Source organism: Lissotriton helveticus, chromosome 11, assembly GCF_964261635.1.
Source record: "Lissotriton helveticus chromosome 11, aLisHel1.1, whole genome shotgun sequence".
Taxonomy (NCBI): Eukaryota; Metazoa; Chordata; class Amphibia; order Caudata; family Salamandridae; genus Lissotriton; species Lissotriton helveticus.
This window is the reverse complement of record NC_136072.1, coordinates 1,026,280,054-1,026,294,614: the sequence shown is the minus strand read 5'-3', so window position 1 is coordinate 1,026,294,614 and position 14,561 is coordinate 1,026,280,054. Positions and strand designations below refer to the sequence as shown.

Here is a 14,561-nt window from a genome sequence, read left to right as displayed (position 1 = left end):
TATTTTCAAAAGTCCAATAATGCTCTTTGATGGGAGGCTGCTTGCAATAAGTCTAACCACTGGCAATGCAAGGGGTAGCACTCCAACTCATCGTTCTTTTGCTCACCATGCATCTTAGTTTTAACCCAGCGTTTGTCAGCATTTATCAGAACTGGTAAGCATATCAAGCTGAGGGGTGAAGATTGGAACAGGCTCAGTGAGGTAGAAAAGCCATGACTATAGCAAAAGGATAGCAGCACAGGAGTAAACACCAGTACATGCAGAAACCAGCGGGTATAGGCAAAGCTCAGTTTAGACTGGGCAGGCTCCCAGAGATGATGCAAGCCCCAAGGCATAAATAAGAAGAAATACAGAAAGATAGGAACAGCTTACTAAATTGTGCTCCCACACAAGGTAGGGAGTCAAAAAAGAGAATCGCACGGCAGATCTGGGGTCCCTGGCGGAAGGATAGAGGAGCAGAGGGGGAGGCGGGAGAGGAGTGATATGGGTGATAACGCCCCGTTAATGTATGATTTGCCCTTGACTGTGCAATGTATTGCTAAAGTTTTTAAGATAACTGAACACTGTGATGTATTTTGCGAGTCTGTGATCAATGTTAATAAAAAGATTTTTTTTTAAAAAGAGAAAGAATCTCACAAAGACATGCAGAGAAACTAAAAGGACACATAATAACCTAAATAAATTGGACACCCACCCACTTTTCTCTGTAAGCCCATTGAAGAGGATATACACAGTGTGTCTCAGAAATTATCCTGGCTAATCTCTAACCTAGAACACTCAACTATCAACAAAAGTGATAAAGCATCACTGCTACACAGAGTAGAACATGACTGGCACATGGACTAAACTAAGATATCTACGGAAAGAGAGAACAGAAAGCAACAATAATGCAGTTTTGTTAAACTCACTATCCAAGAAGGTGCCAATATAAAGAATAATTTCCCTGTCGTTCAATTTCCCTTCAGCTCGCTTATACTTTTTTTTTTTTTTTTTTTTTTTTTTTTTTGAAAACCTTTATTGGTCATAAACACATGTAATACAGCTCAGCGCCTACAACCCACATTCTTGGGCCGGCTTCCCCAGTGTCACGTAATAGGATGGACATGTAGTCTTAATAAGGTCATGGGATGCACACAGCAAGCCGCCTACAACCCAACCGGGCCGGCCGCGTTAGTATGAGACATGGGTTGTGAAGAAAAATGCAGGAGATCAACTTGACTACATTGTAGGTTTTGAGCAGCAAAGCAATGAGGTTATTTTTTACATGTAAAACATCATAACTACATAACATTTCCTTTCCCTTCCCCCAGTGACGCCTCTGTATCGGAGCAGTGGAATGATGAAGCACAGATGTGCGGGGGGGCGCAGGGTCGAAGTCACTATCCTGCATCGGATGTCAGGCAATTCTGGCCGTGTCACTACTGTCGCAGTAATGGTGACTCAACCACGGGGAAGGTATTGTGCTCGCTTGCCGTGCAGAGAGTGCGATATTGTGTCTTGCTATGGATGTGTTGTAATGGACGAGTACCTAAGTGAGAATATCCGTTCCGATCTAGGTCCGAGTAACACAAGAGGTGAGAGGGGGACAGGAGGACTATCGTCACCCCGTAATCCCGTCACATCTCGTTCCGTATGTTATGGGGCGGGGGGGGCGTAACAGTGTGCGCTGCGGGTGTTCATGTACGCAGGTCCCAAAGTGAGCCATGTCAGCAGGGGGCAGCATAGGTTAGAGGCGTGTGTCGGGGTAGTGCTTTCGAAAGTGTGTGAATGGGCATACCTCCGTGTGTGAACGGAGCAGTTATCTCTACAGTCTACCTCTCAATTACCCTCTTCCACAGAATGCTCATCATTGTGTAAGTGAAGTAGGTAAGCGGTAAGGGGGCCCCATAGATCTTTGGGTCGTGAATTAGGAGGTAAGAGGTCGGCATAGTTATGTAATTGTTCTTGCCAGGTAGCCATGCTACTCAACCAATCCTTAAATTTAGGCGCTCTCCCTCTGCCCCATCTGCATGCCACCTGACGTTTGGCCAGGAGGAGGCTCAGTGCAAAAAATTTGCGGTTCGTCTTAACAGCAGGGTGAGCTAGCCCGAGCAGCGCTAACCTAGGACACGGGTCTATGGATAGCCCGAGCATTTCCGAGAGAGCGTCAAACACTTCCACCCAGTACGTGGCGACCGCATGGCATCCCCATGCTAGGTGTATAAAGTCTGCCCCCGGGATGCCACATCGGAGACATCTATCGTCGCCTTTGAGGCCTAAGCGGTGCAATTTTGCCGGCGTGAAATAGAGCCGGTGCAAGAATTTATAATGAATCAGTCGGAGACGGGTGTTTCCGGTAACAGCATGTGTGTGAGAGCAGCTCGTTTCCCACTGCTCGTCCGATATGGGTTCGGGTAGGTCAGCGTCCCAGTCCTGCCGGGCTCTAAAGGAGGGAGGCGAAGGAGCCACCTGGACATGTTTGTACAACATGGAGACTACATGCTTCGGGACCGTGGCCTGGAGCAGGGAGTGCAGTGGTGCCATGATTTCTGGTTCGTCCGGAAAATCGGGTGTGACGGATTTTACGTTTTGTCGGAGGCGGACGTAGAGGAAAGTATCCATCATCGTGGGGGTGTCGTCCCCAAATATCTGCACAGCTGTGCGGAAGGTACCCTGCAGGTAAAGATCCCCCCATGTGTTTATGGCGTATTTGGCTAGGAATTTACGCCCCAATTCTTCTCGGGCGATACTCACTCTGGGGTCATTTGCCATCACCATTAGAGGCGAGTAGGCGAATAGTACACCCATATGTCCTGCAATGCGCTTCCAGGCTCTGACAGTACAGTCCACAGTTGACGGGTCCTTGTCGGTCATACTGACCGCAGTGTAGAGATATCCAGAAGGTTTTTCTGGTCTCATATAACCATCCTCAACCGCCAGGTGGGCCATAAATGGAGGGGGATGGAACCAGTACGCCGCAAAGTGGCCCTGAGCGCAATCGAAATATTTTCGGAAGTCCGGGACTTCAAACCCACCCTGGTGGTAAGGTAGCATCAGGGTTTTCAAACTAAGTCTAGCTTGCTTGCCTCCCCAGATCAGTCGCGAAAGCTGGGAGTCGAGGGCCCTAAAGAAGCAGGACCCCGGGCTATAGGGAATATTCGTAAAAAGATACAATAATTTGGGGAGGACCACCATCTTGATAAGTGATATGCGGCCCGCCATGGATAGAGGAAGATGTAGCCACCTTGTAACGCTGTCTGTCAATTTGTCCAGGACCGTCCCATAGTTAGACCGGATAAGGTTCTCTCTATTCCTAGTGATTTTGATTCCCAGATATTTTATTTCATCGGATTCCCACACCAGTGGGTAGTCAAGAGGAAATTCCGAGGTCTTGTCAGTCAAGGGGAACATAGCGGATTTCGCCCAGTTGATCTGTATCCCCGCTATAGCCCCAAATTTAGTAATCTCGCGCAATAAGGGATTTAGATTATCTCGTGGATTGTCTACGTAGAGGGTCATGTCATCAGCGTACAGTGCAATCAGAAGCTGCCGGTCCGGGTACACTAGTGCACGATGTCTATGGTGTTGTCTAAGCTTCGCGGCTAGGGGTTCGATGGCGATAGCGAAGAGTATCGGGGACAGAGGGCAGCCCTGTCGGGTACCCCGATAGATCTCAAACGGAGCGGAGCGCGCACCGTTGAGTAGCACCGTAGCTTGGGGTTTATGGTATAACAGCCGAATCCAGTCCAGAAAATTGAAAGGGACTCCCATCCTCTCGAGTAGTGTAAGTAGGTAGTCCCACTCCAGGGAGTCGAACGCTTTTGTAGCGTCCAGGAAAATGGCAGCAGCCTCACATTTGGGGTTAATGTCTTGCAGCACTGCTTGTAAGGTACGCAAATTATGGGACGTGGCACGGTTCGGGACGAACCCCGCCTGATCCGGGAGGACTAATCTTTCCATAAGGAGGTTAAGACGTGTGGCAAGAACTTTAGCCAAAATCTTGCTGTCTGTATTCAATAATGAGAGGGGCCTGAAGGAATCACAATGTTCAGGTGGTTTATTTGGTTTCAGCAGCGACGTTATTAATGCTTCCCTCATCGAGGGGGGGAGTGAGCCCTCTTCCAATGATGCATAAAAGACCTGTTTCAGTATGGGTGCCAGTACATGTAAGAAGGATTTATAAAAATCTATCGGAAGGCCGTCCGACCCCGGTGCTTTCCCTGACTTCATGGACATGATGGCATCTTTGATCTCATCTAGTTCAAGCTCATGATGAAGGAATTTTTGCTGGGAAGGTCCCAGCCAGGCAATAGCAGTGTCCTCTAGATATTCCTGCAAGTTGAGCGTGTCGTTCCTATGTGAGGTGTAAAGCGAGGTGTAGTGTTCAGTTAACACCTGGAGCTGTGTCCTGGTATCGTGGTGCGGTGTGCCATGTTTGTCAAATAAAGTCGGGACATAATTTTGATATCGAGGGGTCCTGACTGCATTGGCCAGCGCCTTGCCAGGCCTGTCTCCCTCACCATATATTCGAGCAGTAAAGGGCTTACCCAGAAATTTACCTTCCCTATCCGCTGCCTCTGAGTATTCGTTCAGTTTGTCCCTGATCTGAGCATGTATTGCACCATCCCAGTCTCCCCTCGCCATTTCTCGCTCCAGCTGACGGAGCTCTAATTCAAGTTTGTGTATGTCTGTACGCAGCGCCTTGAGAACCCCCCCCCCCTTTGGCGATACAGCTCCCCCTCATTGTCACCTTAAAGGCCTCCCAAACTGTAGTGAGACTAGAAACTGAATTAATATTTCGTTCAAAGAACTCCGTGATTTCTTGCTCTAATTCAGCCGTGAATGCAGTGTCAGTCAGGTGTGCGGGATTTAGGCGCCAGGTTAGGAAAGGGGAAGTAGTGAGGGGAATGGTTAGGGAGAGGAGAACCGGGGAGTGGTCCGAGTACGTGCGCGCCAGGTGACTTGCTTTGGTTAACCATGGGGATAGACCTGCTGAGACAAAGATATAGTCAAGGCGGGCCCATGTGGAGTGGAACGCAGAGCAATGAGTACCCTGTTTGGCGGTGGGATGCATATGTCGCCACGAATCGACCAGGCGGTGCTCCTTCAGTATTCCTATTAGTGATCTCTGAGTATTAGTATAATGAGAGGCATGTGGGTGCGATCTATCCTGCGCGGGAACGAGGGCCGTGTTGAAATCTCCCCCCAGCACCACGTGATCTATACCCAAAGCCTGTATTTTCCCCCACAGGGTGAGAAGAGCATCAGGGTCATCCGTGTTAGGACCATAATAACATGCAAACAGTATTGTGTGCGTGTGTAATTTCCCCCATAGCATGCAGTAGCGCCCCTCAGCATCTATCTCAGTTCCAGCTGGAATGAAATGTATTCCTCGTTTCACCAGTATTACCACCCCTCTAGCGTAATTGGAGTAGGAAGAGAACACTCTGCTCATAGCCCATTTAGAAGCGAATGGAGGGGAGCCGCTAGGCATCAGGTGAGTTTCTTGCAGCATAGCTACAGATATCCCGTGTCTGTCTAGATACCCTAGTATTTGTCTTTTTTTCTTTGGGTTGTTCAGCCCTCGTATATTCCAGGAGGCTACTCGGAACTGTGAAGCGGGCAGTGATTCAGTTACGTCTCCCATCTTTTGAACGGAAAAAATGAGCGCCAATCATCCACAGCATCCATGCACAAAGAACATATGGCAGCGAATATAAAAATCAAAACCCAACTTCCTTCTCGGAATGTCCCACTGCTAACGTGGACAACAAACATTTCCGTCCTGCAGGTAAAATGTTGGAACATTCCCCCACCCACTCCGGCAACCCCAACTAGCCGGGCATTCTGAACCCACCCAATCCCCATTAACCCTCCCATTCCCCAACTTAAAAACCCTAGAAATGTCACGTATCCCTCCATTCTATCCCAAGAAGGGGGGTTTGGGGCTCGCCCATTGGGGTACCGCACTAGGGGCACCAAACCTGCCATCCACCTCCCTACTTGCACCCACTTGGAACCAGGCAAAGACCCGGTTTCTCGGCGTGGGACGGAGGTGGGCGATCGAGCCTGCCAAATATGTGTACCGAGTCAAACATCATTATCAATATGTATCTCACCGTGGTGTAGGCTTCTAGTCCGTCACCACTTCCTGGCCTCGGAGCGGTCATTGTGAATTCGTTCTATTCCTGCTGGTTCATAGGCGAAGTGGATCTGGAGCGATGGGATTCAGCGCCTCCTCCGGTTTCGTCCGTCCTGTGGTGTTTAAGAAAGTCCTCCACCTGTTGAGGATTTTGAAAGAAGTGCTGTTTGCCCCCATAGGAAATCTTTAATTTAGCCGGGTACAACATGGCGTACGTCATCTCTCGATCCTGGAGCTTTTTCTTTACCCCTATGAACTTCCTCCTGGCTTCCTGCACCGCCTGGGTGAAGTCCGGGAAAAATGAGAGTGTAGTGTTGCCATAACGCACCGTGCCAATCTCTCTCGCTCGGCGGAGCACTGTGTCCCGGTCCCTATAATTGAGGAATCTCGCTATGATGGGACGAGGTTGGGCACCTGGCGGCGGGCGTGCGGCCAAGGATCTGTGGGCTCGTTCTACTATTAAATGCGAGGAGAACGACTCCTTACCAAAGAGTTCGACGACCAGATTTTCAATGAACACCTCCATTTTCCCAGTGTTGGTGGTTTCTGCAAGGCCCAGGACGCGGATGTTGTTGCGCCTGGACCTGGCTTCTAAATCCTCGTTTTTCTCCGCGATGATTTTTAAGAGCTTGTCCATTTGGGTTACCTGCCTGGCGTTCGTGGTGGACCCATCCTCCAGATCCGATATTCTATCTTCAGCTTCCTTGAGTCTGGTGTCGTGCTGTTCCAGTTTGGTAACCACACTGTCCATGCGAGTATTGATCGAGTCAACCTTGGCGTCAATGCTTGTCAGACTTTGTTGCATAGTCAGCAGCAAGGCTTTCCAGTCGTCCCCCGGTGGTCCACGGGCAGGAGGGCTACCTGCGGGTTCGTGCATGGTTCTGGAGGCCCGTTTAGATTCAAACGGTATTTTGGTCTGCTTGGCGTCATTGCGGCCCATGTCGTGACTCGGTGCACGCGCAGCCGGCGTGATAGTAGCAGCCAGTGTGCGGCGACGTGAAGTATCGTCAGTGTGTCGGGGCGGAGTGGGAGGACGAGAAAGAACACTTGTGGAGGTGGTACTATGAGTGTAGTGTAGACCAGAGGCGACGTCTTTTAGGGGTCTTCGGCTCTCGAGCCCTTAGAAGTGCGGCAGGGCCTGTGAACAATGTTACCCCAGCCACCGGTGCCGCAGGGGAAGCAGTTAACAATAGCTAAATCGCCCCTCAACACATCAGCAAGGGTCTCCTTGTGCGGACCACACCAATAAAGCAACCATAAGAGCAGTTAGGGAAACAGTACCTGTAAGGGGGGCCAGATCACGTCACGGGCTGCGTTACGTAGCAAAAGCAAGCGTTTTTGGGGCAGATATCGCCAGCCCTGTGCCGTCGGTCAACGCAGCCGGTGGGCAAGGTCACGTAGGCTTGTGAAGGATCTGTGAGGCGGCCTCTGCGCCCTGTCAATGTGCGCCGGGGACGCTGTGCTCTTTGGGCCGGTGTGCAGACAGCCTCCAGGCAGTGCTTCCCGTGCGTTGAGAGGCAGGAAGGACGCCTCAGGGGAGCAGGCGGGCGCAGATAGCGTCGTATGAAATGTCCGCAGGGTCACTCCAGCAGCATGCTCGAGTTCACAGTCCCAAGGGAGCAGGCAGTTAAACCGCAATGCTGTGAGGGCGGCGGGAGGGTAGGAGACAGCAGGAGGGACCAGCGCAACTTCAGTGCGCTACAGCGCAGGATACAAGGCTACCTCCATCAAGAGTTCAGGTATGTCCCAGCTTTACCGGCACCTCCACAGTCCCTGAGCAGTGTAGGAAGCGGCTACAGATAGGGCGTCTTGGCACTGCTCGCCGAAATTTGCTCCGCCGCCATTGGCCGTGTTCGCGCCTTTTTCCGCCGTCAGCTGCCGCCCGCAGTCACTCCCAGGACGCGGCGGCAAGAAGAAGGGCTCACCGTCGATGCGTGGAGGCCCCCATGTAGCAGAAGACAGGCGCAGAGGCAGCGGCGGATGATTTTGAGCACCGCAGTTGTTATGACCGCAGCTCCGGTTAGGCCGCAGATCCTCGGGGTTTCCTGGCCAGTCAGTCCCGGTGCGGCGGGTCCCTGGTGGACAGTCCAAGCCGCCTCCGGGCAAATCCGCCGATATCTCCGCTTCCAGGCGGGCGATGCCGACGCTGTTGGTACCGCTGAGTGCAGGAAAGCGCTGCGGTCACCTCGGTGGGGAAACAGAACTGGTATCCTCGGACAGGATGGTCAGCAGGATCAGTCAAAGGCCCGATCTGGCGAGAGCCTCACTACAGTGCGGCCATCTTGGTCTGGCGCCACCTAGCGCCCCCCCAGCTCGCTTATACTTGGCCAGTGCCCACCCACATCACTTTCAACTGACCATCCATCTTTGCAGTGTCATCTTGGGCTTAGTCCCCCCCCCCCATTCATACAGCTGATAAGATGAAAAAGTTACTTACCTTTGCTAACTATATTGCAGAAGTAAGATTTGAAAAGGTACGTCTCAAGGCCTTTCCTGAAAAATAGGGTGTCATGGCTGAGTCTTACCTGCATTATGGCAGTTGGCTTGCCAGTGAGGCGAGGCTCGCTTGTCAAATCCACAAAGGGTATGTTGTAGAGACGTCGATGTATAACCGTGCCATCATGAAGTAAATCTTGTGTGACAATGGTAGGGATCATTTGGCATTTCTAGGACTCATTTGTCTGTGGACTGCATGGAAGGGCCTCAGACTGACCTATCAATTAGGTGCAGATACACCGGATGCCCTAAACACTGAAGATGGACTGTGACTGGCGTAATGCATTTTGTAAGAGTTCTTGGGGCTGATCTGCACCCAAAATGGAAGACATTGTCTTGATAACCACACCGGATATTTTGAATATGAGAAATGTCCAATGTTTCTAGTGAATAGTAATATGGCAGTCTGTGTCTTGGTGGTCCAGGAATCAATTATTTTCCCTCAACAGCTGCAACACCTTCTTCAAGGTTGCCATGCTGAATTACTGCTTTCTCTGGAAGTAGTTGAGGTGGTGGAGGTCTAGGATGGATCTACAATCTTAGAAAAAATGTGGACTAAAAGCCTACATTGCAATATGCTTTCAGGACTGGCTTGAAGGCTACTTTCTGTAGTATGATAAGGATTTTGTATTTTAGCAAGTGTAGATGCTTGTGCTTTAGCAGAGGCATTTGAGGATGGCAATGAAGAAATTCTACGGTATGCCCAAACTGGATGAGGTCCCAACTTGTGCCAAAAAGCAGATATCCTGCCACCTACGAGGCCAGGATAGAGGGAGGTGGAAACAACAGTAGAATGTGCTGGGGGGCTGTCAGTGACAGGCAGTTTACAGTGACCATCACCTCTGCTTCTGGATTGGTATATGCCACAAGGTTGCACTCTGTATGACCACTGTTGTTGAGGGTCATAAAATTGGCCTTACTGGGGTTGTCCTTAGCAAAATGGATATTAAAAGCTCTTCCAATCGCCACAAAAGGTTGGTCTTTGCCTTTAGCTCTCTGAAAAGACTATATGTTGCACTGCTGCAAGGCTCAGAGGATCTAACTGTATCTGGATCAGCTCAGATCTTTTCTACCGCATCAACATGCTTTCCAAATAAGAATTGCCCATCAAAGGGCATACAGTATCCTGTGTTGTACTTTAAGTCTAAAAGAGGTTGCTCTCAGCCAGCCTTGCCATCATAACACAGCCGAGCCAGTTGCAGAATCCAAGGCTAATAACGTTCACTGCAGAGTTAATTTCCCTTTCATGCAGGATTACCTTAACTTCCTTTCTTTTGTAGTAAGATAATAGGTTGAGGTAGTGCGCTAAATCCAACCACATCTGATGATCAAATCTGCCCAGTATTGCCATGGAGTTAACCTGATCGAAGTGGCTACCATGAAAGAAATCCTATGTCCAAATGCATCCATCCGTTGTCCTTCCCTGTCAGGTGGATTTCATTAACTTCCCTGGGCTGTTTGTATCACTACTGATTCTGCCTTAGGGTGGAATGCAATGATTTATGACATCAATATTAATTTTAAAACACTTCTTGCAGGAGATGCCCTATAACCAGAATTGCCTTGACTGACTGACTTTGCTGGCTCCCTAAAGTCATTTACAAAACAGTCCTTCATTCTGCTTGTTACTCGAAGGCCAAATCTTTTGAAAGCCAAGATATGAAACAATGGGCATGTCATCACGTGGAGAGTCTATAGGAGGAAGTTTGGGCATTTCGCTATCGGGATGATGTAGCCGTACATTCTGGTGAGTTGAAGGAGACTGATGCACCAATTGAGAAAATGGTTCTGTAGGGAAATAAATTTAATAATCCACCATCATATGACAGAGGATCTTGATGAGATCCAGCCACAGCAGGCTCATGGACTGTGCATTTGAGGGGGGAAATTAGGTATTCCTTATTGTCTCCCTCATAACGATCTTAAAGACTATCAGAATCAGCACATTTTTATACCACTCTTGTTCACAAAACTTTGGATAGTTTGGGAGATAAAAAGGCTGTAGGTCATATAGAGGCAAATAGCTGCGCTCTTCTGTTTTTTTCCTCTGCTTCTGTTTCAAGGAGCCTGGAAGATGGGTGATATGGAACTTTGCTATTAGAAGTATTTTCTGGCAAAACTCTAGATGGCTGCTGTAGGAAAGTTACCCCCTTTTGCATGGTTACCCTCCGCACTTTCTGCCTCACATCTTATGCAACCTGACTTGATGTGCTCTGGGTCCCTGGCAAAAAGGTTCCCAAGTCCTGTGTTCTTTCCTAAACCTGTACCTTTGTGCCCACAATTGGCACCGCTCTGGCCACAGGTAAGCTCCTTGTAAAAGGTAATCATGGGTACCAAGGGCACTGTGACCATGGAAGGTCTCTAAGGGCTGCAGCACCTATTGTGCCACCCTTAAAGGCACTATACCTTAACACCCACCCACTGCCATTGCAGGCTGCGTGTTTTGGTGCAGAGAAAAGTGAAGAGTCGACATGGCACACATTGCTGTGTGCCATGCCTGCAACCCACAGCCTGAGGCCTAGGTAAGTCAACCATCTAGCAGGGTGCACTAGCCCTAAGGTGAGGATACAGTGACATGCTCCCTGTGCCCCTACAGTGTCTAAACCCATTCTTACACATTGTAAGTGTAGTAAATCCATAAAGAGTATATTGCCTGGGAGTTGGTCATTACCAACTCCACAGCTCCATAATGACTTTACTAAAACCTGGAATGTTTGGTAGCAAACTTCACAGCACATTAAACCCACACTGATTCCAGTGATGGATTTAATTTAAAATGCACTCAGAGGGCATCTTAGAGCTGCTCCTGGATGGCTGCCCGCCATTTCCCACCCCCAGACAGGTTGTTTCTGAACCCCACGGTAGAGTGCCTCTGCTCTCTGGGTCCAGAAACAAAGCCCATCCTGGGCAAAGGTGTAATGCCTCCTCCCCCCAGATGGACTGGGTCCACGAAAGGGGAAGCTTCAGAGGCCTACCACATTTAGAAGCTGTCCCTGCCTTTTGCTGCCCCTGCAACTGGCTCCCACCAATTCTGGCCCCCACTTTGGGAGTAGAATCGGCTGGAAAACCAAGCCAGGAAGAGAGGTGTGCCCACTTTTGCCGACACCCTCCCCTCAGGAGGGGGAGTGGAGGTCAAGCACACATCTCAGTCCCCTCCATCTTGAAGATGAGGGGACTCAGCGAATTAGGGAGAGGCTCATGCCCCCTGCCACTGGAGGGTGGCATAATAGGGGGTGTACCCACCCCAAGGAAGGGACCCATTGATCCAGACCTGCACACCTCTTTAACACCCCTAAATCTAGTAGTTAGGGGCAACCCTGAATCTTGCCTCAGATTCGAGGATGAAAGAAAGACCGAAGAGCCGTGCTGACCCAGGAAGAAGTATATCAACTGCTCTGGCCCCAGCCCTACCGGCCTGTTCCGTCTATGACATACTACAGCAAGAACCCTGACAAGTCCAGCAACTAGCAACCTCCAGAGCCCGGAGGACCTGCCCTGCAACCATCTTACAGACTATCTCTCGTGAGCACCGGATTCACTCAAGCAAAGTCTCATCCACAGAATCTGGATTCCGATGACTCCACGATTCTGCACCACTTTGCACCACACAGCCCGAGTTTGATTGGCCCAACACCACAAGGAGGTCTCCCCAGCGATTCTGACCTGAGATCTGGTGATCCCAACCTCCCTCAAGCTTCGAGAAGACGCCTGCTGCCTCAACTTGAAGGGTCCCCCTGACCGCGACCAGAGCTGGTAAGAAAACCCGATGCTAGAAGACATCCATGAACCAGACACCCCACGGCTTTGGGTGGCCCAACCAACGGTATCCAGGCATCCCTCAAGATCCCAAATTACCTCTCCACTCAGTGGTCACCCTCAGGAAGTCCCCCTGCCTGGGCCTGCAGCAACTTTGCACAACCGAAGGCCTCCACTGAAACGCACAGGGTCCCCGACGTCCTTTTTGCACCCTGCACCTGGCCACCCCAGTGCCGCTGGTGGTGATGCAGCTGCTGTGTTGGTCGTTGGCCCCTGCAGTGCGGACCTTAACCCCAGGAGCTTTGCTCCCACAACCGAGTGGCCTGCTTGTCAGCAGTCCTTAACCGAGTGCCCCCTTAGCCCCATTGGCTAACATTGGGATCCTGCACTATGCACCCGGCCGCCCCAGAGCCGCTGGTGGTGCAACTTGAGTGCCCATCTGGACCTTGGGGGACCTTGTTCCTAACTTCCCAAAACTCCCCCTCGTAAGTTGTGTACTTACCTGAAAAACCTTGAATACTTTTCTACCATAGGAACCCATGCTAAGAGATTTAGGGCCTAAAAATTTCTGTGTTGAACTGTTATTGTATGGAGAAAAGAGAACTCAAATGCAAAGTATAAAAAGTTGTACTTACCTTGTATTGTAAGAGCCTAAGGTGTGGTATCTAGGAGTACCACCCCCAGTACTCAAAGTAATCCAAAATTAGCTGAAAAATATTGTGAAAGTAATTACAGTGTAATCCAAACTGTTTTTGAAGCATATACAGACCTGTAACAATTGCAATTTCATCTACAACTGCATTTCCTTGAACAGTCTTGCATTTCAGAGTATAGCTTACTTACCTGTTCCAAGTCTTGCTTGGTTCTACAAATAAAACATACGTATACCTTAGGCAAGGGAAAACTAAGACTTCAGGTGCAAGAGGCATCTGACCCCTTTCGGGTCCCTGGAGATTACGAATGGCTGCTCTTAGGTTAACAAGGATTTTCCTGCAAGTGTCACTGCCACCCAACTCCAGACCTCTCCTCTCTGCCTGTATTTATGACAAAGTGAAATTAACAACCCTTCATAACCCTTCTTCTGGCATTTTTCAAAATATATAAGTTGCACTTTTCCTATCTTTCCTCAGGTTTGCTCTTATTTTGCATCATTCTTAGACAAGCAGTGTATTTGGATATTTAGAATTTTCAACCCTAACAATTCCCCAAGAAGGGAAAACATTCTTTTTGCTGAACACCTCAGATGCAAAACTATCAGTGCCACAGGCTATCTCATCCCTACTACTATCTTATTCCAATGTTTGAAATTGCATATCCAGAATGTCCTTAGAAAGTATATGGTGCAGGCTTGGTGATTCCAGTAAACAGAGAATATTACCAAGATTTACTGTATCATGGGCAGCTCATGATCGATATTCTAGAGTGAGAGCTATATTAGCTTTTCATACTTCACTCTCTAAATCATCAGAATTATGTACTTGTTTTATTTGTAGTAAAATTGCCCCTGGCTTGACCATGTGTGCAGGCACCTGATTATTTGGAGCAAATTACCTGCACAATGTGATCAAATGCACAGGATTTCCAAAAGATACGTTTTTTCTTTAGAGAACCATTCTGTTTATTGACAGATCCATGTTCATACACAGCTGAGCGCCTTGAACCATGGGGCCGGCAGCAATGTCATAAGGGATAAGAATACACAGCTACATGCCTACAACCCAGGGGCTGGCAGCGATTGCGGATCTCCCAAAGAACAAAAAAGCTTCAAACTAACATAAAATGAAAACCCGTACCCTCCCCATCCTCCCCCCCCTCTGCACCAGTACCGCGTCGTCCCAGCCAAAAGGGCAGGGCTGTTTATTCCTATCAGTGTGTAAAGGTTGATCTCCCAGTTACTTTCCGGAAAGAGTTGAATGCTTTCTCTCTCGGGAAGGGAGGAGTCGCAGAATACATCGATATTGGGGGCAAGTGGCCTCCCGAAGTTTGGTTGACAGGATCTGGATGAATGGGGACCATGGGTCAATGTAATTCTCCTCCTTGTGAACCGCGACCATTGACATGCGCTCCATTACTAAAGTTAACCAAAGCTTATGTAGCCCTGTCACACGGTCCGGAACAGTCGGTGTGGCCCACCTGGCTAAGATTACTTGTCGCACAGCCAATAGCGCAAGGGCCCCTTAAGGAGAGC

At 49.4% G+C, this 14,561-nt stretch overlaps 1 protein-coding gene across 4 annotated transcripts in view; it reads right to left on the bottom strand.

Annotated features, from left to right (window-relative positions):
• The window catches only part of HECTD4 (HECT domain E3 ubiquitin protein ligase 4), a 2,216,728-nt gene that overhangs the window by 1,402,880 nt on the left and 799,287 nt on the right, over nucleotides 1–14,561 (bottom strand). The window lies entirely within an intron of this gene.